General features: G+C 42.3%; 1 long non-coding RNA gene across 1 annotated transcript; it reads right to left on the bottom strand.

Annotated features, from left to right (window-relative positions):
- Positions 1–10,488: 10,488 nt before the first annotated feature.
- On the bottom strand, positions 10,489–11,068 carry LOC143718413 (uncharacterized). The gene is made up of 3 exons (XR_013196379.1): positions 11,007–11,068; positions 10,832–10,908; positions 10,489–10,556 (listed from the first exon to the last, which is right to left on the bottom strand). It is a non-coding gene; the product is annotated as an uncharacterized LOC143718413 (long non-coding RNA).
- Between the last annotated feature and the right edge of the window lie 15,660 nt (positions 11,069–26,728).

Raw genomic sequence — 26,728 nt, 5'->3', positions numbered from 1 at the left:
GATTTTCCTAGCCCTGCAATGCATGAACAGCCGACTGTTTCGATTATACCAATCGGCCTCGTCATTATCCAAGCAAGTTGTTTGGGCTTGTTGATGCTCTGACTCGGCTCGACCTCAGCCTTAAGGAAGATGAACTCGTCGTATTTTGTACACAGTATTTTTCCAATTTTGTTGCTGTGTCGATAGTTGTAAGCCTCTGTGCTCTTATAATTTCGTAGTGTCTCACCATCAACACCCTCACTAAGCACGAAATAGTTAACGATATCCACATAGCTAACGTCTGGCCACAATTTCATATCGTCTACCCATTCCGTTAAGGTAGACGGATGGGGCACTTTAACTGTTCTATCGCCTTTCTCGTAAGATAGTCAGGTCCATGGGACCATCTGTGAGATGTGCTCATTTTGCCAGCGGCGTTGTTGTAAGAGTATAGCACTTCTACTCCTAAATACTAATAGCGTTTAGCTGATAGCAGCAGCTACAGGCTAATGTAAACAGGAAGTTTGATACCGGCTTGTTCTAAGCATTCTACGTTACCATAGCGATTCATGGAAAGGTCAAAGTTCGGGAAAGTTGTGGATAGGGAAACCGCATGGTTCATCTAAATGCTACCTGCTTACTCATTTGAAGTCCTGGTTTGAGAACTCATGGAGTTTATGCTCAAACAAAGGACTTTTCATTATTTATATGCAATTATATGCAGGTGTGAAATAAAAATAGGAAAATTAATATTTGTCGAGTGAAGTGGTTCTATTTCAGTACCAGTCGAATTTCTGTTGAACCCCCTCAGGGTAACACCTAAAAAGAAAAGGGGGTGTTACAGGTCTTCATAATTCAAAGTTGATTGTTAAATTTTAGAATGGATGAATTTCTAAAGGCCAGTATTTTAATTATCAGGCAAAATATTTGCTTGCTTTAAAGGCACAATATGTAATTTTTTTTGCTTTAAAAATATAAGAAATCACTATATCTATGTTATATATTTTTTAAAGTTGTGTATTTACATTATCCCGACAGTTCAAATCAACTTCTAAATTCAGAGAAATTAATATTTTAATTCGAAGACACGGACCGTGTCTTTATTTCCGTTATGTCGCCTGTCTATCACGTCATATCCGCGTTTGCGTCTTCCTTCCTGCAGAACTCGGCGGAACCGCCAAACTAAAAAGAGGAACACTGACAGTATAAGGGGAACACCCGTATAAAAAAGTCTGTATGATAATGGATCATGACTACTCTTTGGCTGTACGTTCTGCCAGCTCAACAAAGCGCAAACCTACGGGTGAAAAAAATGACCCGAGAAGATTTTGGGACCATAGAAGACGCAAGAGACGTGTAAACCTTGGAGAAGCCTTTGAAAGATGGCGAAAGCTTCGTGACAAGCTCGCACTGCAGAGAGATGCTGATCTCGCTTGCGTTTTAATAAACAGGTAAGTTAAGTAACCATTCAGCAAACATAATAATCGTATAATCATAGCATGCTGTATGTTTGCATATTGCATAGCGATCTTGACCACATTGAGACGCGTTTAGCTGAATACATATACATTTTGTATTGTATAGGCGTTTCAAACAGGCGGATCCATTTGTTTTGGGAGACTGAGACCCGTTATAAACGTTCTTTTAATGTTTTTCTAAGATAATAAAAAACGTTTCATTCACTTATTAAAACCTTTCTTAATGTTTTTTCATATAACAATGTATATAATATATGATGAACCTAAAACAAGAACTTTCAGATTTTAAAATTAAGACAAAAAGATCTAGAAAAATAATTTTAAAAAAGACCCATGAATCATGTCTATAATATGTGTAATGTAGTCCAATAAAGGCGAGTTGAATTGAACCCAAGTATAGTTTATTCCAATAAACTGATTTGGGTTGAAGTGACAATATGAAATTAATAGCAAATAGCAAAAACAGTATCAGACTCAAATATAAAATGAAAAGAAACAGGAGTGGCAAAAACAGTATCAGACTCAAATATAAAATGAAAAGAAACAGGGGTGGCATAAACAGTATAAGACTCAAATATAGATGAAAGAGTATCAAAAGAAAGAGTATCAGACTCAAATATAGAAGAAAGAGTATCAGACTCAAATATAGAAGAAACAGTATCAGACTCAAATATAGAAGAAAGAGTATCAGACTCAAATATAGAAGAAAGAGTATCAGAAGAAAGAGTATCAGACTCAAATATAGAAGAAAGAGTATCAGACTCAAATATAGAAGAAACAGTATCAGACCCAAATATAGAAGAAAGATTATCAGACTCAAATATAGAAGAAAGAGTATCAGACTCAAATATAGAAGAAACAGTATCAGACCCAAATATAGAAGAAAGAGTATCAGACTCAAATATAGAAGAAACAGTATCAGACTCAAATATAGAAGAAACAGTATCTGTCATGGTACTATAGATCACAGGAAGCAATAGCGAGTGAAGATTTCTTTAATTAAACTCAGTCCAAAGCAGTAGCCAGAAGACACGGTGACGCAGGGACTTCAATGGTCAACCCGATGAGTGAAGACAAACGATGTGAAGAATCCCAGGTGAACGAAGAACACACTCCAAACACGATAACACTCCACGGAACACGAGACGATCAGGAACAGGATAACCAGACAGGGACACACCAAACAAAGATCTGACAAGGATGAGAGAACAGCAGTGAGTATAAATAGTGTGGTGGTGATCAACTGCAGCTGGTGATGTGATGATGAACAGCTGGAGCGGATCAGGTAATGCCATACAGACACGCCCCTCACACACGTGCGTTCATACAACAACATAAACACGAGACAAGAAGGGACAGAGAAAACGTCTACCGTGGCAGTACCCCTCCTCCTAAGAACTCCTTACCTGTCGATTGTAATCATCGATAAGAGAGTGATCCAGAATGTCTCTAGCAGGAACCCAGCTTCTCTCCTCCGGACCGTAACCTTCCCAGTCCACCAAGTACTGGAATCCGCGCCCCCTCCGTCTAGAGTCCAGAATCCGATTGACCGAATAGGATGGTTCCCCATCTACGAGTCGCGGCGGTGGGGGAACTGGGACTGGCGGATTAATGCGAGCATAAAACACGGGCTTGACTTTGGATACATGGAACACGGGATGAATTCTCTTGTACGCAAGAGGAAGATTGAGGCAGACTGCCACCGGACTAACAATCTTGGTAACAGCAAACGGGCCAATAAATTTGGGAGCAAGTTTATTCGAGACGGATCGGAGAGGAATGTTCTTGGTAGAAAGCCACACTTTGGAACCGACGACGTATACGGGAGGCCTCCGCCGGTGGCGATCGGCCTTGGCCTTGGTGCGAGCTCCCACTTGGAGTAGAGTCTCACGGGCTCTAGTCCAAGTGCGCTGACACCTCTGGATGAAGGCGTGAGCGGAGGGGACCGCGACTTCGGAATCCAGACTAGGAAAAATTGGTGGCTGGTAACCTACACTACACTCAAACGGAGATAGGCCCGTAGATGACACTGGTAACGTATTGTGGGCGTACTCCACCATTGACAGTTGCTGACTCCAAGAGGAAGGGTTCTTGGAAACCATACATCGCAACGTTCTTTCCAAATCTTGGTTGGCTCTCTCAGTTTGACCATTGCTCTGAGGGTGAAACCCAGAGGACAAACTAACCGTCGCCCCCAGTAATCTACAAAATTCTCGCCAAAATTTGGACACAAATTGGGGACCCCTGTCGGAAACCACGTCTATCGGGAGGCCATGTAACCGAAAGACGTGATCTACGATAGTTACCGCTGTCTCCTTAGCTGAAGGTAATTTGGGTAAGGGGATGAAATGTGCTGCCTTCGAGAATCGGTCCACCACAGTTAAAACCACTGTGTTACCCTGAGAGGGTGGGAGGGCGGTAATGAAATCTAGAGCGATATGGGACCAGGGTCTCGAAGGCACCGGCAGCGGCTGAAGTAACCCATCTGGAGGTCGATTGGAAGACTTACCAATGGCACAAACTGAGCAAGCCAAAACAAAATCGTGAATGTCGCGAGCCATACGTGGCCACCAAAACCGTTGCTTGACTGAAAAACCAGTGCGATTAACTCCTGGATGACAAGCTACGTTGGAACTGTGACCCCACTGGATAACGTCCGACCGTAATCCCTCCGGCACAAACAAACGATTCGGTGGACAACCGGGCGGAGGCGTTACCCCTTCTAAGGCCCTCTTGACCTTCGCTTCGATCTCCCATGTGAGTGTTGAAACAAATATGGTCTCGGGTAAAATACACTCGGGAGTAGACGGGCGTTCGGAAAAATCAAATATGCGAGATAAAGAGTCCGGCTTGATGTTCTTAGAACCCGGACGGTAAGATAGAGTAAAATCAAATAGACCGAAAAAAAGTGCCCACCGAGCCTGCCTGGAGTTCAATCTTTTGGCAGTTCTGATGTATTCTAGATTCTTATGATCAGTCCAGACGTTAAAAGGTACCCCCGACCCTTCTAACCAGTGGCGCCATTCCTCCAACGCCAACTTGACTGCCAACAACTCTCTGTTACCAATGTCATAATTGCGTTCGACTGGGGATAATCGATGTGAAAAAAACGCGCAAGGATGCATCTTGTCGTCCACAGGTGAACGCTGGGATAACACTGCTCCTACTCCCACCTCTGACGCGTCGACCTCCACCACAAACTGACGTGATGAATCAAGGGTTATAAGAATAGGAGCTGAAACGAAGCGGCTCTTCAGTTTAACGAACACAGCCTCGGCTGATTCGGACCACCTGAACGTAGTTCGGGGGGAGGTCAAGGCAGTCAGAGGCGCGACTAGCTGGCTGAAATTGCGAATGAAACGCCGGTAAAAATTGGCAAACCCCAGAAACCTCAACAGGGCCTTGCGAGAATCTGGACTTGGCCAATCCACCACAGCCTTGATCTTCTCAGGATCCATCCGCATTCCCTCGGACGACACGATGTAGCCTAAAAAAGGAACAGACTGTGCATGAAAATCGCATTTCTCCGCCTTGACAAAAAGCCCATTCTCTAGCAACCTCTGAAGCACTCGTCGGACGTGCTGCACATGCTCCTGGAGAGACGAAGAAAAAATCAAAATGTCATCCAGGTAGACATATATGAACTGATCGATCATGTCTCGCAGCACGTCATTAACCAGTGCCTGAAAAACTGCTGGGGAGTTGGACAGCCCGAACGGCATAACCAAATATTCAAAATGCCCCCTAGGGGTGTTAAAAGCAGTTTTCCATTCATCTCCCTCCCTAATGCGAACCAATTGATAAGCGTTACGTAAGTCCAATTTTGTGAAGATAGATGCTCCCTGCAACCTCTCGAAGGCTGAAGACATTAACGGCAAAGGATAAGTATTCTTTACCGTGATGTTATTCAACCCTTGGTAGTCAATGCAAGGTCGCAACGATCCATCCTTCTTCCCCACAAAAAAGAATCCCGCCCCCGCTGGAGAAGAGGAAGGGCGAATGAATTTGGCTACTAGAGAATCAGAAATATATTTCTCCATAGCCTCTCTTTCAGGAATCGAAAGTGAATATAACTTGCCTTTAGGCGGAGACTTACCTGGCAGTAAATCTATAGCACAGTCATAGGGACGATGCGGAGGGAGAGAAGCAGCACGAGACTTACTGAACACTTCCTTCAGATCCAGATACTCCACAGGCACGTTAGACAAATCCCCTGTTTCCTCCTGCAACACAGAAACAGGTACAGACGGACAAGCAGACACAAGACAAGACTTATGACATTCCTTATTCCACTCCAGCACAGCTTTATGAATCCAGTCCACACGGGGGTTGTGTTTGATCAGCCAAGGATGTCCGAGAACAACGGGTGCCAAAGGTGAGTCCAAAATAAAAAAAGAAATAGTCTCGGTGTGATTGCCAGAAGTAATGAGTGTGATGTCTTCAGTGGTGTGCGAAATGGTGGGAAGTTCTTGACCAGTTAATGCATGAACAGAAATCCTGTGAGTGAGGGGTCGAAGGGGAATCTGGAATGTGCGTGCGAAATTAGAATCCATAAAATTACCTTCCGCCCCGGAATCCAACAGTGCAGAACAATCGTGCTGGTTGGTTGACCATCTCAGTCTTACCGAGAGGAGGGTGGAGCTAGATGTAGCTGATGAGGTCTTCCTGGCGGAGATCCCACCCGATAGTAGCCTCATGTTTACTATCGGGCTTGGCCTTTTACCGGGCAGTTGTACGCAAAGTGACCAGTCCCTCCACAGTAAAGGCAAAGGCCCTGGGACCTCCGCCTCTCCCTCTCCTCTCGGGAAAGCCGAGCTCGACCCACCTGCATGGGCTCGTGATCGTCGACGGGGCTGACCACGCCCCTGCCGCTGGATCGCCGGCCGTCGAAATCTCCGAGAGGGCGGGTGGAAGTTGTTCTGCGCTCGACTCTGGACAGTCGAGCATCCACCCGCAGGGCAAGGTCGATCAAGCCATTGAGATTGGTGGGGAGATCCAGGGCATAGATCTCCTTCTGGACGTGGTCAGCCAGCCCATGCAGGAACATGTCCTACTGCGCCTCCTCGTTCCAGCCACACTCCGCCGCCAGGGTCCTGAACTCGATCGAGTAATCCGATACTGAACGTTATCCTTGACGGAGTTCAGCCAATGTCCTGGCCGCTTCTCTTCCTGATACCGCTCGATCAAATACCTTCCTCATCTCCTCCGCGAGGGACTGGAACGAGGAACAGCATGGGTTCTGGTTCTCCCACACCGCCGTTCCCCAGAGTGCCGCTCTCCCAGGCAGCAGTGTCAGCACGAATGCCACTTTCATTTGTTCATTGAAAAAAGTGCGTGGCTGTAAAGCAGTGCATGGAACAACGGGTTAAGAATGCTCTGCAATGTGAAGGCTCACCCGAATAGGCTTCAGGAACCGGTAACCGAGGCTCCGACTGGGAGGGGCTTCCAGGTGGTGCGGAGGGAACGGCAGGTGTGGGGGGCGCAGCGGGGACACGTAGGCGCTGGATCTGCTGGGTGAGCTCAGACACCTGCGTCACCAAGGCTTGAACTGCGCGACTCGTGTCGCCGATCTCCTTCTCTTGGGAATTCATTCTTTGAATGCTGTGATGAACAAAATCTTCAATGGACGGTGACGCACTCGCTGCTCCCATTTCATGGTCAGATCTTTCTGTCATGGTACTATAGATCACAGGAAGCAATAGCGAGTGAAGATTTCTTTAATTAAACTCAGTCCAAAGCAGTAGCCAGAAGACACGGTGACGCAGGGACTTCAATGGTCAACCCGATGAGTGAAGACAAACGATGTGAAGAATCCCAGGTGAACGAAGAACACTCCAAACACGATAACACTCCACGGAACACGAGACGATCAGGAACAGGATAACCAGACAGGGACACACCAAACAAAGATCTGACAAGGATGAGAGAACAGCAGTGAGTATAAATAGTGTGGTGGTGATCAACTGCAGCTGGTGATGTGATGATGAACAGCTGGAGCGGATCAGGTAATGCCATACAGACACGCCCCTCACACACGTGCGTTCATACAACAACATAAACACGAGACAAGAAGGGACAGAAAACGTCTACCGTGACAGTATCAGACTCAAATATAGAAGAAAGAGTATCAGACTCAAATATAGAAGAAACAGTATCAGACCCAAATATTGAAGAAAGAGTATCAGACTCAAATATAGAAGAAACAGTATCAGACTCAAATATAGAAGAAACAGTATCAGACCCAAATATAGAAGAAAGAGTATCAGACTCAAATATAGAAGAAACAGTATCAGACTCAAATATAGAAGAAACAGTATCAGACCCAAATATAGAAGAAAGAGTATCAGACTCAAATATAGAAGAAACAGTATCAGACTCAAATATAGAAGAAACAGTATCAGACCCAAATATAGAAGAAAGAGTATCAGACTCAAATATAGAAGAAACAGTATCAGACTCAAATATAGAAGAAACCGTATCAGACTCAAATATAGAAGAAACAGTATCAGACTCAAATATAGAAGAAAGAGTATCAGACTCAAATATAGAAGAAAGAGTATCAGACTCAAATATAGAAGAAAGAGTATCAGACTCAAATATAGAAGAAACAGTATCAGACTCAAATATAGAAGAAAGAGTATCAGACTCAAATATAGAAGAAACAGTATCAGACTCAAATATAGAAGAAACAGTATCAGACTCAAATGTAGAAGGAACAGGAGAGGCAAAACCAGTAACAGACTCAATGGAAAATAGTAATAGTAACAGTTAAACAACTTCAGCTTCCACTTCCGGCTCATCGGACTGGACTGAATCCTGAGAGGGTCTCTGGAGATACTGCAGGAAGAAAAGAAGACAGTGTTGTATTGGTGAGATTAGTATAAACGCACTGTGATGCTGTACTTGCTCATACAGAAGATCTCATTTGATTTTCTGACCATTTACAGACATAATTTGCTTTGGATTATTGGGAGAAAACATGACGATAATATGAGAGAGCTCAGAGTCAGAGGCTACTAATTTTCTATTGTTTGGACTTTGTATTGTTTCTATTTTAATGCCTAGTTTGAATGATTAAAACTGCACTCTACTGATTGCTAACCTTAAATTTAAGGCCCCTGACTGAAGATTGTTCTTTTAAAGACTAGTAATCATTAATTTAAGCCATTAGTCGACTAATCACATTTTATATTAATTTAGTCACTCAAATATATATTGGTGGTGGGGGGTGGGTATATGTAAGCAATAAGGTCCTCGAGGCTGTGCTGTATGGTGAACAAGTCAAGGCTGAAGGGCGATGTTCGGCTCGACGCGAAGAGGAGTCAGCCGTGGCTTATTTACCAAACAGCACAGCCTTGAGGACCTTATTGCTTACATATACCCACCCCCCACCACCAGAAAGACACCAACCTCTGATGAGACTGATCACTGACCTGGTCACTGACTTGATCACGTCGATGTGGTGCAAATTTAAGCGTGTCAGATATCAGCTCTTCAAATATCTTCTCCAAAACTTTGGCATGTGTGCGACGACAAGCCTCTAAAAAAAGTCACTCATACATACAAGGTAAATTTAAGCAACACTGATTAACTGATTATACATTGTTTCAATTTAATCAATCTCTTCCTGAGCTGACAACATATGCACAACACATTTGACTGTTTCTTATCGAAAGTAACAAAACACAAAGACTATTGTGATTATGAGGGACAGAAATCACACTATACACAGTATATAGTTTGATTCATTGTTAAAATTAAGATTTATGTTAAATGCATCCTCACAGTAATATAGTGTTTCAGCGTAACATCCTGTGACGTTGACAAAACCAAGAAGATACAAATAGTGCAATGTAGTTTAGTGTTTTTACAATGCTTTAAAAGCACTAGGCAAATTGTTTTGAAAGACCTGCTAGAAATATGGTTGAAATAAAAGATTAATGAACGTACGAATAATCACACTGCATATTTGCATTTCCTGGAAAAATTTTTTTCCTTTGCAACCTTTAAAGCTGTAATTCCCCCATAGTGCATTTGTTCCAATTCTCCGCATTGCTCTGCGAACAGAATCTCCAGGCGTTTTGCCTCCCAGGAGGCTCAGGGCGGTAATCTGATAATAAAAGTTTTTGATTGTACAAATTCAATATACAGCCCAGCCCTATGAGCAACTTTGAAATACTGAATGGGGCAGAAGGGCAAAATATCAGGCATATCTAAAAAAAAAACAATAAAAAAAAAAAATTAAAAAAAACCCCACAATTCATAGCTCAACATTAACTTAGATTTGTGTTCAATTTACAATATTTTCTGGAACAATGTATACATTTTTCACAAACAACTTAAAATTCTTACCACTCTCTGCTTGAATGTGCAATCATTAAATTTTCTACACAACTGGTCCAGGTCATGTGGTGTGTTGCATGGTTTCTCTAAAATATCCTGGACTTCTGGTAGTTCAGGTGCCATGTTGATTCTCAGGAGGTGTTCGATATTAAGGAGCCTTCCTTCAATTTTATCAAGTCGAAAGAATACAGCTCTCTCAAACCTTGAATTTCCTTCTTTAATAGACAAACACATAATATTACTCTGTATGAATGTCATAATTTAAGAACATAGTAATGTTTTTTTTTTTTTATAACACCTGCCTTGGCCTTGAGTCGCAATTGGCATCTCTTGCACGGTGTCCCTGCCCTCTGTAGCTGGAGTGTCAACAGGAATGCCTTAAAAAAAATTAAAAAAAAAGAATAGCAGAAAACTAAATTAAAAAATTCCAATTGTACCCTCTAATTTTCGAAACATTAATATTACATTACCAGTACGGATTTGTACAGTAGAGACCAATGGATTTTCTGTATTGGTTTTTTCAGTTGTGCTTGGGTCTAGCTGTTCTGTGAGTGGACCTAAAACATTAGTTTGTGTTAGATGTTACGTGATTGTGTTTAAACTGTGATATAAGAATTAGCATAAAAATGTTATATTTTCTTTTAAATAGTTTCAAAAAAAGGATTGAATGCATACAAATATAAGACTCACTTGGTACACTCAATTCAGCTCTTTGCACCATCTTCCGTCCTGAAAAAAATGCTGCAGATGGACTGACTGAAACAAAGGAAGTAAGAGTTACTTAATACTAAAGTATCCAAGAGGTCAACGTGAAATGAAAATGACAAATTTGCATCTTGGCATGTACCACACTATTAACATTTTGACTACACTATACATAAATGGCGTATTATATAAGCTATTTCATGTAATCAAAACTTATTTGAAAAATGATTTCATGGTTAGAACATAATGCGTACCATAGAGGGTTAATCACAAATAGATCATATTATCCAAGAGAGAGAAAAAAAGACACTGAAAACATTACTCACAGGAAGGTCTGCTTGTTGGCAAAAAATATTCAGAGTGTGTTCTGTTTTTTTTTTTTTTACTGGCTCTTCATCCTCATCTAATAAAGACAAACATTATTAATACATTTATGTGTGTGTATATATATATATAACACTTATTTTTCAATGATGACATTAATAAAAATTATCTTTTTACCATTATCCCAATCTAGCCTATAGTGGGATGGTTTCAAGATGGTTCGCCGAATGGGTTCCTCATCATCAATTTTCCAAATTAGACGATACTGTAGCCAGCTTTACTTTTTTGCGGGCTTCACCATAGTTCTCTGTTGCGAAAAAATCTCAGCAAAGTGGGTTACACATATTTGAACATCAATGGTATACCTGCATATAGTCTACAGTACTGTGCAAGTCTTAGGCACGGTAATATTGACACCCCCCAAAAATGGTCGAGTCAGTTACTTATATCTTTTGCTGTTGTGTTTCAATAGGAAATATCAATTTAAATTTCCAAACATTAATTTTTTCAACTATAATAATCCAATGAGATTTTTGTATGTCAACAGAACAATTTATAATTAACTGGCCTAACCATTTCTTTGGGGAATAAATACCAGCGTGCCTGAACGTTTGCACAGTATTGTATAGGGATGTTTGTTTTTTTCAGGGATATTTTGGGGTTCGAAGAGATCCGATGATAGAATACCGAAGGTGCCAGAACCCTATTGTACTTGTAATGATTTTCTTATTCTTATTAATATTAATTGATATACAATTAATCATTGACATTCCTAATACCTGCATATCCGAGAATAGAAACTTGGTATCTCTGCCAGGATCCCTTGTCAGGTATTTCTTCTTTTTTAACCCTCAAATACACATTTTTGCGTGGCCAGTAGCAGAAAACAGCCTACAGAACATAAACAGAGGGGTAAACAGATGTACAGATATGATCAATATTGCCTATGCTAATATTCACCCAAAAGAACAGCTACACCCAAGCACAACTGACAACAATACAGAAAATGGGTTGGTCTCAGATGCGTACAAATTTGACCATACATTTGTAAAATGTTTGTTCACAACTATTAATTACAAACAGGTATTTCTGTTGACCCTAGACATGTGTCAATAATAAATCTATATTTGTAGCTAAATGTAGTGGGTGAGTTTAGTATTGTGAAACGTATCGAATCGTGACATGAGTTTATATACCCCTAATAAACAGAATATGACCCCCCCCCCCCCCCCCCCCACCACACACACACACACACAGTTACATTACCTCTGTGGTTTTGTCCAGCCATATAGAGGGAACGGCATCTACAGTGTTGTCTTGTTCAAATTTTATGATTGCAAAACGGTTGTCTGTAGGCTAAAAGGCAGAAAAGTTACATTTTATTTCAAAATCAAAATAAACATGCTAAAATGTAAAACAGTGAACACTTACTTTTGAGTGCTGTCTTCTCTAGATAAAGAAAAGCACAAAACAATATGCAAGCAGAAATGGAGGAAAAAGTGGCAATGTGATTCTCTAAATTATTCATTCTAAATAAGCTAGCGGATCGCTAGGAAAGATTAGATGGATGTGATCATTTATGTTGTTTCGGCCTTTTTTGGGCCTGAAATCGATGATACAACCTTTAAGAAATAAGTAAATTGGGGTGAACATTCCTTTGAATGTCAATTTAAAATGTGTGTAAAACTGTAAGAATAATTAAGTTGCCACTGTCCTCTACCATAAATGCCTTTCTGACTATTAGCTCTTCAGGCAGTTTCTTCATTCTTGTCTGGCTGATCTGGGCTTTATAAATCCCAACAAGTCTTGAATCACAAGGCTCCATAAAGTAAGGCTCCAGATGGCCATAGACACGACAGAGCAACATCTTTGGCCCACTTTCCTCCTCTGGCAACATGGAAACAACCTCACAGCATTCCAGATCACTGAGAGCAAAGATGTTGTCTGGTCTTTGAGTTCGCAAATTGGTTGGATGTTTTGCTGTTTCTTTTTTCTGCCTGTCCATCTCACCAAGGCGTTTTACAATCTGTGAAAGAGGACTCCGGCCAGAACGAACCAACCTTTTCAGGTGGTGCAAATAGTTCTCAAAACAGAAAGCACTACATTCATCAAGGCTGCCAAAGTTTTTGGCATCAGATGCAAGGTGCACCATAGAGTGTACGTTGTACACCAAGAACTCACTGCCATATAGAGCTCTCCCTTGCTCCACAAAGAATGTCAGCAATTCACCAGCATATGAATTGTACTCCTTAGCAAGCCCTGGACTGACGAGAATACACAATGCCACACTAAATCTCAAGAAGTGATGATACATTTCGTCAGGTAAGACACCCTTCAGCACCATTTTCCCTGTGTAAAGGGCGAATTGGCGCAGTTCTGTGGCCTTCCACCTATCGATGTCTCCCAAGCAGCGTGGCTTCCTAGCAAACACCTTTGGGATGCATGGTCTAAGTGCCACAAGTCTATCACTGACTTCCTTGACTTGGCTGGATGACAACCTAGTTCCCTTTGGTCCACGCAACCACAACAGAATCAATTTCCTCATTACGCCAAGACAACACTGGTGCATGTAATCAGCAGGAAACTGATTGACCATGTCAATTGACAGCTGGCAAAATGGTGATTCCCCTGAAAGAAGGTTGTGCTCCTCCTGAGTCTTCTCTCTGAATGACAGATCTTTTCTGAGAGTAAGATTGCTGCTTTCAGGATATATTACTCTGTGTCCATCCCACATACCTTTCTGATTACATTTGTCACAGCCATAATACCCTGAATATTGTTTCATAACTTTAACCAGAGCTTTAGCTGGAGCATCACAGGTCACACATCGCAAAGTAACTCTGATTTTTTTGTTTCCAACTTCCAATCCATTCTCCATCAAATAATGAAGATCTCTGACAACATCTTCAAGAAAGTCAAGGTTTTTTGGCTTTGAGGCTCCATAGCACAATGCAAAAGGAAAAACTGAGGGCGGAGACAGATTTATTTTGCACAGAACAGAACACAATGACTGACTGCTACTTCTGAACAGCGGCAAACCATCAATATTCAAAGAAATGTCTAGTTCACAAATATTACTTACAACTGAGTGGGGATACATCTTCAAATGCTTTACAATTTGTTCTTTGCATCCAAGGTATATATATTCTATGCCAGATTTAACCTGCAAGTGTACTCTGTCACAGGTACCAAGCAATGTTCTGGCTGTTTTGGAAAGTTCTGGATTTCCATTTTCTCTCAGAATTTTTAAGAGTGAATCAACAGCATTGTGTTTAATTTGGAACTCGCTGGTCCACCGAGCAAGTCTGTCACTTAGAGGAGGACTAAAAGAGTGCCTCTCACTACCTGATGCCTGTTCATTTTGCTCACTCTCACTACCTGATGCCTGTTCATTTTGCTCACTCTCACTACCTGATTCCTGTTCATTTTGCTCACTCTCACAAGCATGATGCACTGGGGACTGTCTGGTACATAATATTTTTTGTGAAGGTTGCTTATTATCTTCTGGCAATCTCTCTTTGTCTGTCTGGACAGCTTCATTTTTTTGTTGCAGTCGTTTAGCTCTTTTCCAGAGTGTGTTATATGACCTGTTTTTTTTCTTCCATTTATGCAGTTAAAGGGTGAGGAAAAGAAAATGAAAAATGAAAAGAAAAAAGGTCATACCCAAGAGTCCTTGGCTGTCAGGATTCAGGCTCGGAGACAGAGGTAAGTGATAAACATAAATGCATCTTTATTTAACTCAAAGGTAAGTATGCAGGGTTTCGGGAGTTCAACGGTGATCTCGAAGAGGATATATGTGGCAGGAATGCATCCAGGTGAGTGAATCCTCTTCTTAAGGAATAACGTGGCGGGTAACACAGATCAATAACTTGAGTTTTTCTCTCTTTTCAGATCGTTCGTGGATAGGCGTGATTCAGGAAGGATTCCAGGTGAGTAGATCCTTTGAAGTGCACTTGACAATGAGCTCACCAGTTCAGTGATACTTTCCCTTTCTCTTGCAGCTCATCCAGTGGGAAACGGGACTCGTGGCGGATTCCAGGAAACGGAGAACATGAGTCATGGAGCGGATCCTGGGAACATCAGAACAAGGACAACAAGGTTAGTTTCTTTCAGGTAAGTATACTTTACGTCCGTTGCTGAAGGATGGCTCAGAGTGAGACAAGTGGTGACTGGTAAGGGTCGTTCCTGTTGGAGGCTTGACAATGACTGGGAGTGAATCGGGTGCTTTTGTGCTGGCTGGAAGTGAGTGCTGAGTGGAAACAGGTGCAGGTGATCAGTAATCTGGGGACAGTGATCTTTGCGTGGTGACATGTGAGGGATCTGATTGGCTCCTGACATTGGCAGACTCCATGAAGGATCTTGTTTTTATTTATTTTTTAAATAGTGGTCACTGTCAGAGAAAATGAAAAGGGAAAACCAATTAGAAATTTACAGTTGAAGCGTTTAGCATTGAAATATAGGAAAACTCAAACACAATTATGATTTGCAAATACCCAAAAGTTAAAGGGATACTTCACCCAAAATGAAAGTTCTGTCATTAAATACTCAGCCGCATGTCATCCCAAACCCGCAAGGCTTTTGTTCGTCTTTGGCACACAAATTAAGATATTTCAGAAATCTCAGATTTTATCAAAAGATCTTCATGTGTATGTTCTGAAGATGAATGACAGTCTTACTGGTTTGGAACAACATAAGCACAGAACATCAAATTCCACTTTCCAAAATGAATTTGAAACTATAATCTATAATTATTGTCAAATTCTATAAATTATTCTATAAATAAATATAATGAAACTGCTGTCTGTCCCGCTTAAACCTATTTAAAAGATTGAGTGCAGAGTTGTTTCTAACTATTCGAACTACTCCCACGTGATCAAAGGTTGTCTCTTTCAACGGCTCTGCAGCCAGAGGCACCGGTTACCATAGAAACTCGCGCCTAAACTGCACCAAGCCAAAAATACAAATTGATATGCAATTTGAGCAAGAGAGAGAACCAGTGTGACAGATCATTGCTGATTTAATATTATTTAACTTTTTTAGATTTTTGAGATTTCAGTATTTCCCAATTCAAATAGTTGGTGCCAAAAATAGCTGCCTGTAGAAATTGAAAATATGGCCTTTACATACACTGTATATTTAAAATAGCAGAATTTACGATACTGATGATTGTTAAAACGCGTCATTACAGTCTGTGAAAAGGGTCAATAAACTGTTGTCAAATGCCCAATCCAAATACAATTTAAGAGGAGCCTGCATAGAGGTATCTTTCTTTTTTTAAAATGTCACAAAGGAGTTTGTTTTAAAATGTAATAAATGCAAAGACTGTGGCCAATTGACACAATAAAAATTACAAACAGATTTCAATATTACGAACTTGCAACACATGGAACAGAAAATTGGGCACTTTTAGCTGAGCTAACTTTAGCCGATTTACTTTTGAATCTCAAGAACGTATACTAATCAAAATCAGTTTTGTTATATTGAAAAAGCGAACTACAGCATATGGAGAAAAAGTGAGTAACTTTGTTTTTCATTCGTCAGTTTTATCTTCATTTCTGTAGTGTTGTAACTTAACTGCTATATAAGTTCAATGGCGGGAGCAATTAACGTTACGATATCACTGTTGATCTAGTTAACTCCATTAAAACATTAGCAAATGCTGCAAAACTAAGTAAATTAGCATTGTGATAAAGGTATTTTATTCATATAACCAGCAAAATTCACTCAACTTACCTAAAATCTTTCGTCTCTCTGTCTCCGAGTTGTCCGTCCGTCTGTCTGTCGTCGTCCTCGTCCTGCTGTTTGATTGATGGGCGCTCCAAAACCACGCCCATCCTATCACGCTAAACGTATAGAGCATCACAGTCCCGCCCCGCCCACAGCCCGAGAGAGCTTAGGTGCCGGAAGTAACAGTTACATTTCCCATTCATTTTTTCCGTATCTAAAGAGTTTTAGAGCATGTCTGAGGATAACCAGCTACGGCTGAACTCATAAGCATACAACATATCATTTCGAGTGAAAAAACGAAGAGAAAATCCAAAAAAAGTCAAAGGTACAAGACTGTGTACATATTTCATTTCCGAGCGAAGGAACTAAGTATACTCATCCCATAAACCACACGCAATCTTTTCCTCCACTGAATTTTATATAGTGAATGTGCAGGGAAACTCCTTTTCCTCGATTTACTGAAGCTTACATGTAAAGCGCATTGCAGCTGCATAGCCAGCACACTCAGCATCTGGCTCGCTCATAGGCTGTGCTGCGGCAACTGCACATCCAATGGCGCGGGCGCCTATGATGTGCGACCAATGAGCTAGCCCTACGTCATTACACGATCTTCAGTCTTCACGGACCTTCGCGGGGTTTAACCCATGGGTTTAACCAGAGAGTAACTCGACTTCCACCAATCAGATGCATCACTGTGGGATTGTTCAGGATTGATTGCAAGGATTGATTGTTTATATGAGCATATACAATCGCTTAGTACAGCCGTAGCTGGTTTTAAGTCTACCATGTATGGTTACCATAGACGGTAAAAAAATAGATGGTTACGTTTTTATGGTTTATACCCCAACTGTCAATGGAGAAATTGTATTGCATTCTTACTTCCGGCACCGGCTGTGGGCGGGACTGTAATGCTCTATTTGAGGAATCATCGGATTATAACACAATTGCGTGTTTTTTCATTTACTGTAATTGCAAACTTTATCAAAACACTTTTTTGTATGTTTTTAATCCCTAAATTTATATTTTATTTTTCCTATTGCCATATCTACTTTTTAAATAGTGTACATTTAATTGAAAAATATAATACATAATTGTGATTTATTTCTTATTATTATCTTATTATTTTATGTTTTAAGGTAAAACCACCTTTATAATTGACTCTGTACTTGTTGAATTATTTGCTGTTGAATAGGCATTATTCTTTTATAATCTGGGATATTTTTTCTGACAATAAAAAAACAAATATTTACGAAAAACAGTTTTTTAGAGCATTGTGTCATTAGTTGTGTCACTGGATTTACAAATTAAGTTTCTGAAGTTGATTTGCAGAATAAAAAGCTGTATAACTACCGGTAATTTGTAATGACTAATATATTTTTAACATAATAACGTTTTTAAAACGTTCCAATAACAACCTAAGAATAACGTTTTATGCTAACGTCTTTAGAACGTTTATCAATGTCATATAACGTTGGCACAACGTTATAATAACGTTACAGCAAGAACGTTTTTCGATAACTTTCAGAGAACCTTCAGAGAATGTTAGCCAATGTTCTGAGAACGTTCCCTGTATAACTTCATTAAAACAGTAGAAACATGCAAATAAGTTAATCAGCATTGTGATAAAAGTGTTTAATTCATACAACAAGCAAAATGCACTCAACTTGCATGAAAGCTGGTGTCTAAGTTGTCCGTCTGTACAGCTGTGACTGATTTATGGGCCGTGCGCTCCAAAACCACGCCCATCATATTATGCTAAACTTACGGATAGTGAATGATCAGATAAAACACATTCCATGTTTTTTCCTTTACTGTAATCCCAAAAGTTATTAAAAACACTGTTTTTAGTATGTTTTTAAAGCCCTAAGTTTATTTTCCAAATAGCCTTGCTTTTAAATATTGCACAATTAAGTAAAATATATAATAAATAATGGTGATTTTGTTTTGTTTTTTGACATCTTATTATTTTATTTTTTAAGGTAAAACCACATTTATAATTGACTGCAGTTTTTGAATTATTTCCTGTTGAATACATAATTATTTTAAAATCTGTTTTTTTTCTGACCATAAAAACACATTTTAAGACAAACAGTTTTTCAGTGTATTGTCACTGGATATACAAATAATGTTTCTGAAGTTGATTTGCATAAGAAAAAGATGTATGACAAATTTGTAATGAATAATATATTTTTTAATGTAATAACGTTTTTAAAACGTTCCACTAACAATGGTAGAATAATGTTTTATTGCTAACGTTTTTAGAACGTTTATCAATAACATATAACGTTAGCACAACGTTATTATAACGTTACTGCAAGAACGTTTTTTGATAACTTTGAGAGAACCTTCAGAGAACGTTAGCCAATGTTCTAGGAACGTTCCCTGGCGTTCGGTGTGAACACACCATTATGGTCACATAAGATGCATTTAAGTCACTCAACTTATAGGTATGTTGACATAGCGACCACACGCACAACATTCTGTCTCACACATTAGCTAACGTTACTGATAAGTTTGTTAACTAACTGTAGCTCGCGGCTATTTCATTAGATTGACATTATATAAATCGAAAATACATAACTAAACGTAACAACAATAGAGATGTAATATAACACATTACCTCGTCAGTGAACATGTTTTCTGCTGGAGATGCCAGATTCGCTGCTTGACAGTGACAATGACAACAACTCCCATGAGCCCACGCACTTTCCCGACGTCATCAAAGTACGTCTTTTGTTATTGTTATTGATTGAGTGACCCCTGGTGGCCAAAAGTTACATACTGTGCGTTTAAAGGAAAACTTCACCCAAAAATGTATATTTTTTTTTTTTTATAAAAATGGATTATTTACTCTCCCCCAGGCCATTCAAGATGTATTTGACTGACTTTCATCCTACAATTGTTGGATGAAATCCAACCTATGTCAAGCGAGTTTGTGAACCACACTATCACTTCACTACCATTGTTTCTTTAATGCAAACATGCGCTTGGACGAGTTTGACTTTTGAGCTCACGTCTTGCTCTTCTGTTTTTATGTTAGTGAATTCTGTTATTCTGTTGTAGCAACATCTCTTTCGGCACGCCCATTACTCCAAAATCGCAGCTATCTCCTGTCTCCGGTGGAAAGTAAATAATGGGAAATTATTCTTAAAAAGAACTGTTAGAACATACTTAACACTAAACCATGTTAAACTTATTAACCCTTCCCCATCATCCTCAACATTGTCTGAAGCCTTCCAGAAAAAAAAAGCAGATACAAGTATCAGTATGTGCACAGTATTACAAAGTATGGCTGCACAATATTAACGAAAAATCACAATACATTTTGCCTGATACATTTTGCAATATGCATATTACTGATATAACCAGTTATTTTAGAGTGGTCATGAATCAAAAAAGAAATTTTTTCTTGACCTTTTGAGAATAGCAAAAAACAGTTACCGGCATCTTGGTTTTGCTGCACACAGGCTCCTCGTCATTTTTGGAAGCTCGTTTACAGCCAGCAATGGAAGATGAGTACTCCTCTTTCATTCTGGCGACTTCATCTAAATGCACCAACGGTTTTCTTTCCTTTTTGAACTTATTCCGCAGGGATTCAAGTAAAGCATCCTAAAAGAAAACACAAACCAATAATGACGTATAATTTAGAGCACGACCAATATATCGGCGGCATTTTCCTAACTATCGGTATCTATAATGGCCGATAAATGAATATTTTTAAAAATGCGGGTGCGGTGATTCATGTAAGGGTGGCGCTCCTAATAAAGCGCCTAAAAGCTGTCACAAAGAACTGGCAAAAGTAATGATTATGAATACATCAAATATAGCAAGGAGACATTTTAATTGTTTATTAATAAACAAGTGTTATCAGTCAGTGTCGGCTGCAAAGATGAAGTTGACGACGCTGACTCGCGATCTTCAGTGAATACGCCAGAGAGAAATGCACATTTCATACGGATTACAGCAGAGAGTAGTCTGTCTTTCGTTTTGAATTGTTCTGTTTAAAAGTAGACATTTCAATAATATAGATATATTTCTCAGATCTATACGCCGAGTTTCGGTTCATTTATGAGACGAGCTCCAGTTCATGCGCTGGCACCTCCGTGTCAAGATTATCTATTGTCCGCTATTTTTACTTTTTATTTATTAAATCCAGGCAATTGGTTGATGAAACATTGATTAAAATTAAGATACAATTAATACAAAACGAAATTCACTTTAATGAAAGGCTTTGTGCTTTCTGTTTGAGGTCTCTGTGAAAGTTTTAAAGCATCTTTTAGTGCCGCTTTCAGAGCTTGTCACGTCTGTAACATTGATTTTTCCTCATAAATGCGAACACGAAAAATAAAATAAATATTGTATGTTCTGTGAAGAGCCAACCCTTCTTCATCCGGTGGGTAGTATTACTTTTGGTTTTGTGCAGTGTAATTCGGATTACAAAAAAATATTTTGCCACCTAAAAGTTGGAAGGGGTGTGTCGCGATTCTGCCTTCTCACACCGTGACACAGGTTCGTGGCTCGCGACTTCGGTTTTATTTCACGTATCATTAGAGCCCTAATTAATATTGAGACTATTCTAGCTCCATAAAAGTAAAAACAAACAGCAATCTGTCACTCAATAATGCTAAAATGCAACAAAAAATAAGGAAATTATAGAATTTCAAATTCATATTTTGTGGGATACATACAAATCCAGAGCCATATTTCTCCCTTAGAAATGGAAAGCTCATCAACACAGATCTCATCAGATCCACATACTGTGTGTGTGAGGGATACCTGTAACAAGGAACCTGAAGTTAGCAAATCTATGTAAAACTTAACATACTCCCAAATAAAACAATCTATAAATAGTATTTTCCATTTAATCTCTACCACAACGCTTGAACATCCCTATCAAAAATTAAAAAAACAACCGCAAAGACAAAACACAATTTTTTTTTCTAACCATGTCAGAAAAAAATGTAGACTTACACTGTTTTTTGGCTAAGGTGATCAAATAGGGCTTGAATTAATGCGTTTTTGAACTTATTTTTGGTAGGAGCCTTCAGCTGCGGGTCCTCCTTGTCAAGGGCACTCATTAGAAATGGAGGATAAAGTACTGCAGTACTGGAGGGTGGAACCACTGGAGTGGTCTGTGATATTTCATGTTCAGGGATGTCATGGTGGCTAAAAACAACAAATAGCATAAAGAATATTATATTAATTTCATCGTATCCTAACATTCCGATTCGGTCTGGTAAATACCGGTCATATAGGGATAGTACCCAAACCTAATCACTACTACTATAAAGCAAATAAATCAGATCCAATACTGTTGCACACAAAATCGCCTCTGACTACTCTGAGCGCCTCTGAGCCACAAAAGCCACCGCCCAATCCATCGGCCGTGCTATGGCTAACCTGACTGTCCTTGAGCGCCATCTGTGGCTGACGCTAACAGATATGAAGGATGCAGATAAGGCGTCTTTCCTCGACGCGCCTATCTCCCAAGACGGCCTGTTTGGACCAGCGGTGAAGGAGTTCGCCGAGCGCTTCACCGAAGCCCGTAAGGACTCACAGGCTATGCGTCACTTCCTGCCCAAGCGATCTAGCTCATCGCAGAGCCGCCAACGGCCGCCTCAACAGCAGCGAGCTAAGACGGCGCCCCCCGTTTTCTCAGCCCAAACCTGAAACAGATTTTCGACGCCGCTCGCGCTCTGCCAACAGGAAGCAACCGCCCGAGCAACGGGGACCTCGGCCCAGGATTGTGCTGAACCCAGAGCCTCGTAAGTCCTCCTAGCTACAGGGAGGAAAAGGGAGAGCGCGTGTCTCGCGAGAGCCGGACCGCTCTCTCCAAAACGTCTAAAGCATTACCCAGTCCCCTTACAGGCGGCTGGAAATGTCTATACAGCAGCCAATGTGCCAGCAACACAGCTCGCCCACCTGCAAACAAACGCCGTTTTTACGGCGACACACAGAAATCACATAAAGAGCTATTTTCTGCCTGTGTCATTAAAGGGTCACGTGTCCACACCAAAGTGCGCATTCCCACATATCAAAACTGTCAACGCAGTGCCAAATGTTTTCCCAGCTCAGGCTGGACGCCCCATAAATGTAGATTGTGTGCCAACTGTTACGTATGCACCACTACACACAAGCACTGTTCCCACAGTTATAAACATTTCCCCAGTAAAAGCGGGAAGTTGTATAAGAGTAGCGCGTGTGCCCGCTGTTATGCACGCACCCCAACTCACAAACACTGTTTATATGGCCAAAAAACTCCCGCCACGAGCGGGAAGTTTTATGAAAGTGGCGCGCGTGCCTACCACAGTCTATGCACCCCCACCCATAAGCACTATACACACAGTGTTAAACATTTCCCCATCTCACTCTGTGAGCATTACAGCGAGCGTGCCTGTAATCTCACACGCACCCCTGCACTCGGCATTCAGCAGAGCTGCTCAGCGCGCCCGCGCCGCTGAGAGCTGTAAGCTCGGTGTTAACACAGAACGATTCGCTGGCGGGAGCCATACGTCACTGCGACACGCCCCCGGCCAACATTCAGCCCATATCTGTGCGAGCGAAAGCTTGGGAAAATATCCCCGACATGCCGAAATGGGTTTTGAACATAATAAAACACGGTTACTCGCTTCAATTCGCTCGCAGACCGCCCCGCTTCACAGCGGTGGTAGAGACGAAAGTGAGAAAAGATGTTTCACATGTTCTACGCACCGAGATGCTCAAACTGATAGAGAAAGGCGCTATAGAAACAGTCCCCCCCTCTATGAGCGAGGCAGGTTTTTACAGCCGCTATTTTCTCGTCCCGAAAAAGGACGGCGGTCTCCGCCCCATTCTAGATCTCAGACATCTGAACAAAGCTTTAATGATTCGTTCGTTCAGAATGATAACTACCAAGCATATCCTCGCGCAAGTTCGCCCGAGGGATTGGTTTCTGTCAGTGGATCTGAAAGACGCTTACTTTCACATTCCAATAGCGCCTCATCACAGGCCATTTCTGAGATTCGCTTTCGAGGGACAGTCATACCAGTACACAGTACTACCATTCGTCCTGTCACTGGCACCCCGTACATTTACGAAATGTATGGATGCAGCACTTTCCCCCCTGAGACAGCGGGGAGTGCGAATACTAAATTATCTCGACGATTGGCTAATACTAGCACAATCAGAGAGCCAGTTAGTGACACACAGGTCTTGGATTATCAGTCATCTAGAGTGCCTAGGTCTAAAAATCAATTTTGCAAAGAGCATGCTATCCCCCAGCCAGAATATTTCTTTCCTGGGAATAGTGCTAGACTCAGTGCAGATGACGCGCGCCTCTCATCAGAGCGCGCGCTCACTATCCGGCGCCTTGCAACATCGTTCAGAGCGGGCGCGCGTGCCCCCGTCAAGCGGTTTCAGAGGATGCTCGGTCTCATGGCCTCAGCATCACCTGTACTCCAGCTAGGATTGTTGCACATGCGTCCTCTCCAACGCTGGCTCAAAAGCCGTGTCCCCACCCACGCGTGGCGCTCGGGCCACTTTTTAATCAGAGCAAATCACGGCTGCATAAAAGCCCTGACGCCCTGGAAAGCTGTCGACTGGTATCAGTCCGGCGTGAGTTTGGGTGTAAACACAAGGAGAAAGACGATCACGACAGATGCCTCCAAAATAGGTTGGGGGGCCCTTTACGAGGGCAGGCCTGTCTCCGGCTTGTGGTCAAACCCGGAGAAGCGCCTACATATAAACTGTCTGGAATTGAAAGCGGTCGCTTTGGCTCTCAGAGCCCTGCTCCCGTACCTGAGGGACGAGCACTTCCTAGTCCGAACGGACAACATGACGGTAGTCTCGCATATAAATCGTCAGGGTGGACTCAGATCGAGCTCCCTGCACTCGATGGCCAGGGAGCTCCTCCTATGGTCCCAGCGCAACCTGCGCTCGCTGAGAGCAGCGCATGTGCCAGGTGTTCTGAACCAGGGAGCGGACATGCTGTCCAGAGACAAAGTTCTCCCAGGAGAATGGTCTCTCCACCCCCTGACGATTCAGTGGTTATGGCAAACCTTTGGCAGAGCAGAGGTCGACCTCTTTGCCTCCAAGGAAAATACGCACTGCCCTCTCTTCTTTTCAAAGAGCACGGACGCGCTCGCCCAAGTCTGGCCGAGCCGCCCGCTGTATGCCTTCCCTCCGGTTGCGATGCTACCTCAGGTCATCAGTCGGATCAGGGAGGAGAAATGTGCAGTGCTCCTGGTAGCCCCACTCTGGAAAAACCAGACGTGGTTTCCAGAACTGATGCAGATGATACAATCTGCCCCATGGCCGATTCCACTGAGGCTAGATCTCCTCAGGCAGGCCAACGGGACGATCCTCCATCCCCGCCCCGATCTGTGGGCCCTCCATGCGTGGCCCCTCAACGGATTCCCGGGAACCTCCCCAGTGGAGTGTTGAGAACCATCACTGAGGCACGAGCGCCCTCTACGAGGCGCTTATATGCCCAGAAATGGAAGCTGTTCAGTGACTGGTGCAAGTCCAGGAACCTGAATCCCGAGACATGCGAAGTACCGAGTGTGCTCGTTTTCTTACAAGAGCTATTGGAGGCAGGCCGCACCCCCTCCACGCTCAAAGTATATGTGGCTGCCATAGCGGCATCACATGAACCGGTCGAAGGACGCACACTAGGGAAAAACTACCTAGTTGTTCGTTTCCTGGGGGGCGCCAGGAGGATAAATCCCCCACGCCCCCCCTCGGTGCCGATTTGGGACCTGGCCACGGTCCTGGACGCACTTAAGCGTGCCCCGTTCGAACCCCTCCGAACTGTGCACCTTAAACAGCTCTCGCTCAAAACTGCTCTCTTGCTGGCTCTCGCCTTGGTCAAGAGAGTGGGCGACCTGCACGCGCTGTCATCAAGCGCTACCTGCCTGGAGTTTGGACCTAACGACAACAGGGTTGTCCTCAGGCCAAGACACGGGTATATTCCTAAAGTGCTCTCTACTCCTTTCAGAGCACAGGTGATATCTTTGGCCGCGCTATCGTCCCCAGCAGACGAAAGTGACGCTAATTTACTCTGCCCGGTCAGGGCACTCAGAGTATATTTGGAACGTTCTGCCCTGTTCAGACAGACAGAGCAGTTGTCCGTATGCTTTGGCGGCCGCACTAAGGGTCTGGCTGTGTCAAAGCAAAGAATATCGCGCTGGATAGTTGATGCTATAGCGCTGGCTTATGAAGCCAAGGGCCTTCAGTGCCCCTTGGGCATCAGAGCTCACTCTACGAGAGGCATGGCCTCCTCGTGGGCGTGGTCGAGTGGGATACCCATTCAAGATATTTGTGCTGCTGCAGGCTGGGCCTCACCGTCCACATTTATCAGGTTTTATAACCTACAGGTCCCCTCATTGCACTCTAACATACTGTCGGTCTAACTATGCATAGGCTGGGGTGTGTACATGCTGAGCATTGTCTCCTCCCTCATAGAATCACATCTTTGCATCTGATGTGGAGGATTTTTCATACATGACAGTACATAAAAATGTGCTTGTGTGTGTCTTTGGACGCCCTTTGGGCCGTTCCACGTTGTCCCTTTATAAAGCCCGCCTTTGGCTGGCTCGTTGGATAATTACTTCACTCTAAAGCTCAGGCACCGGCCTCCGGCTTAATAGAAGCGAAGTCAGCACGCACGGCGTTTTACATGGCGTTCCCATAGCGTAAGCATTACGCAATAGGAGAGACCTCTCGAAAGGGAACGACTCGGTTACTAACGTAACCTCGGTTCCCTGAGAGGAGGGAACGAGTATTGCGTAACCTGCCGTGCTTGTGCTTGGTCAATTTGCTTCAGTCGATTGAACCTAAAGAACTCAGACGACGGGGCGCCCAATATATAGCCCTTGGCCACGCCCATCTTGGCGGGCTCTGACGTGCGTGGACGCGAAGCACGCTCATTGGAAGCGGGTTCAGAGTCGCCCCGTCATTGGTTCGTGCAAGTTGCCGCAGCACAGCCAATGACCGAGCTGCCTCGCTCATTGCTGTATGCTGTGCAGCTGCAATGCGTTTTACATAAAGACTTCAATATTCATCGAGAAAAGGAGTTTTCCCATAGCGTAAGCATTACGCAATACTCGTTCCCTCCTCTCAGGGAACCGAGGTTACGTTAGTAACCGAGTCGTTCTTCAGCACAATACCTATCAAGTTTATGAGTAGTGCTAACA

The sequence above is a fragment of the Siphateles boraxobius genome, unplaced genomic scaffold, assembly GCF_051911475.1.
Source record: "Siphateles boraxobius isolate OS27281-9 unplaced genomic scaffold, OSU_SipBor_1 61, whole genome shotgun sequence".
Lineage (NCBI taxonomy): Eukaryota > Metazoa > Chordata > Actinopteri > Cypriniformes > Leuciscidae > Siphateles > Siphateles boraxobius.
The sequence above is the reverse complement of the archived record's forward strand: the minus strand, read 5'-3'. Positions and strand labels throughout refer to the sequence as shown.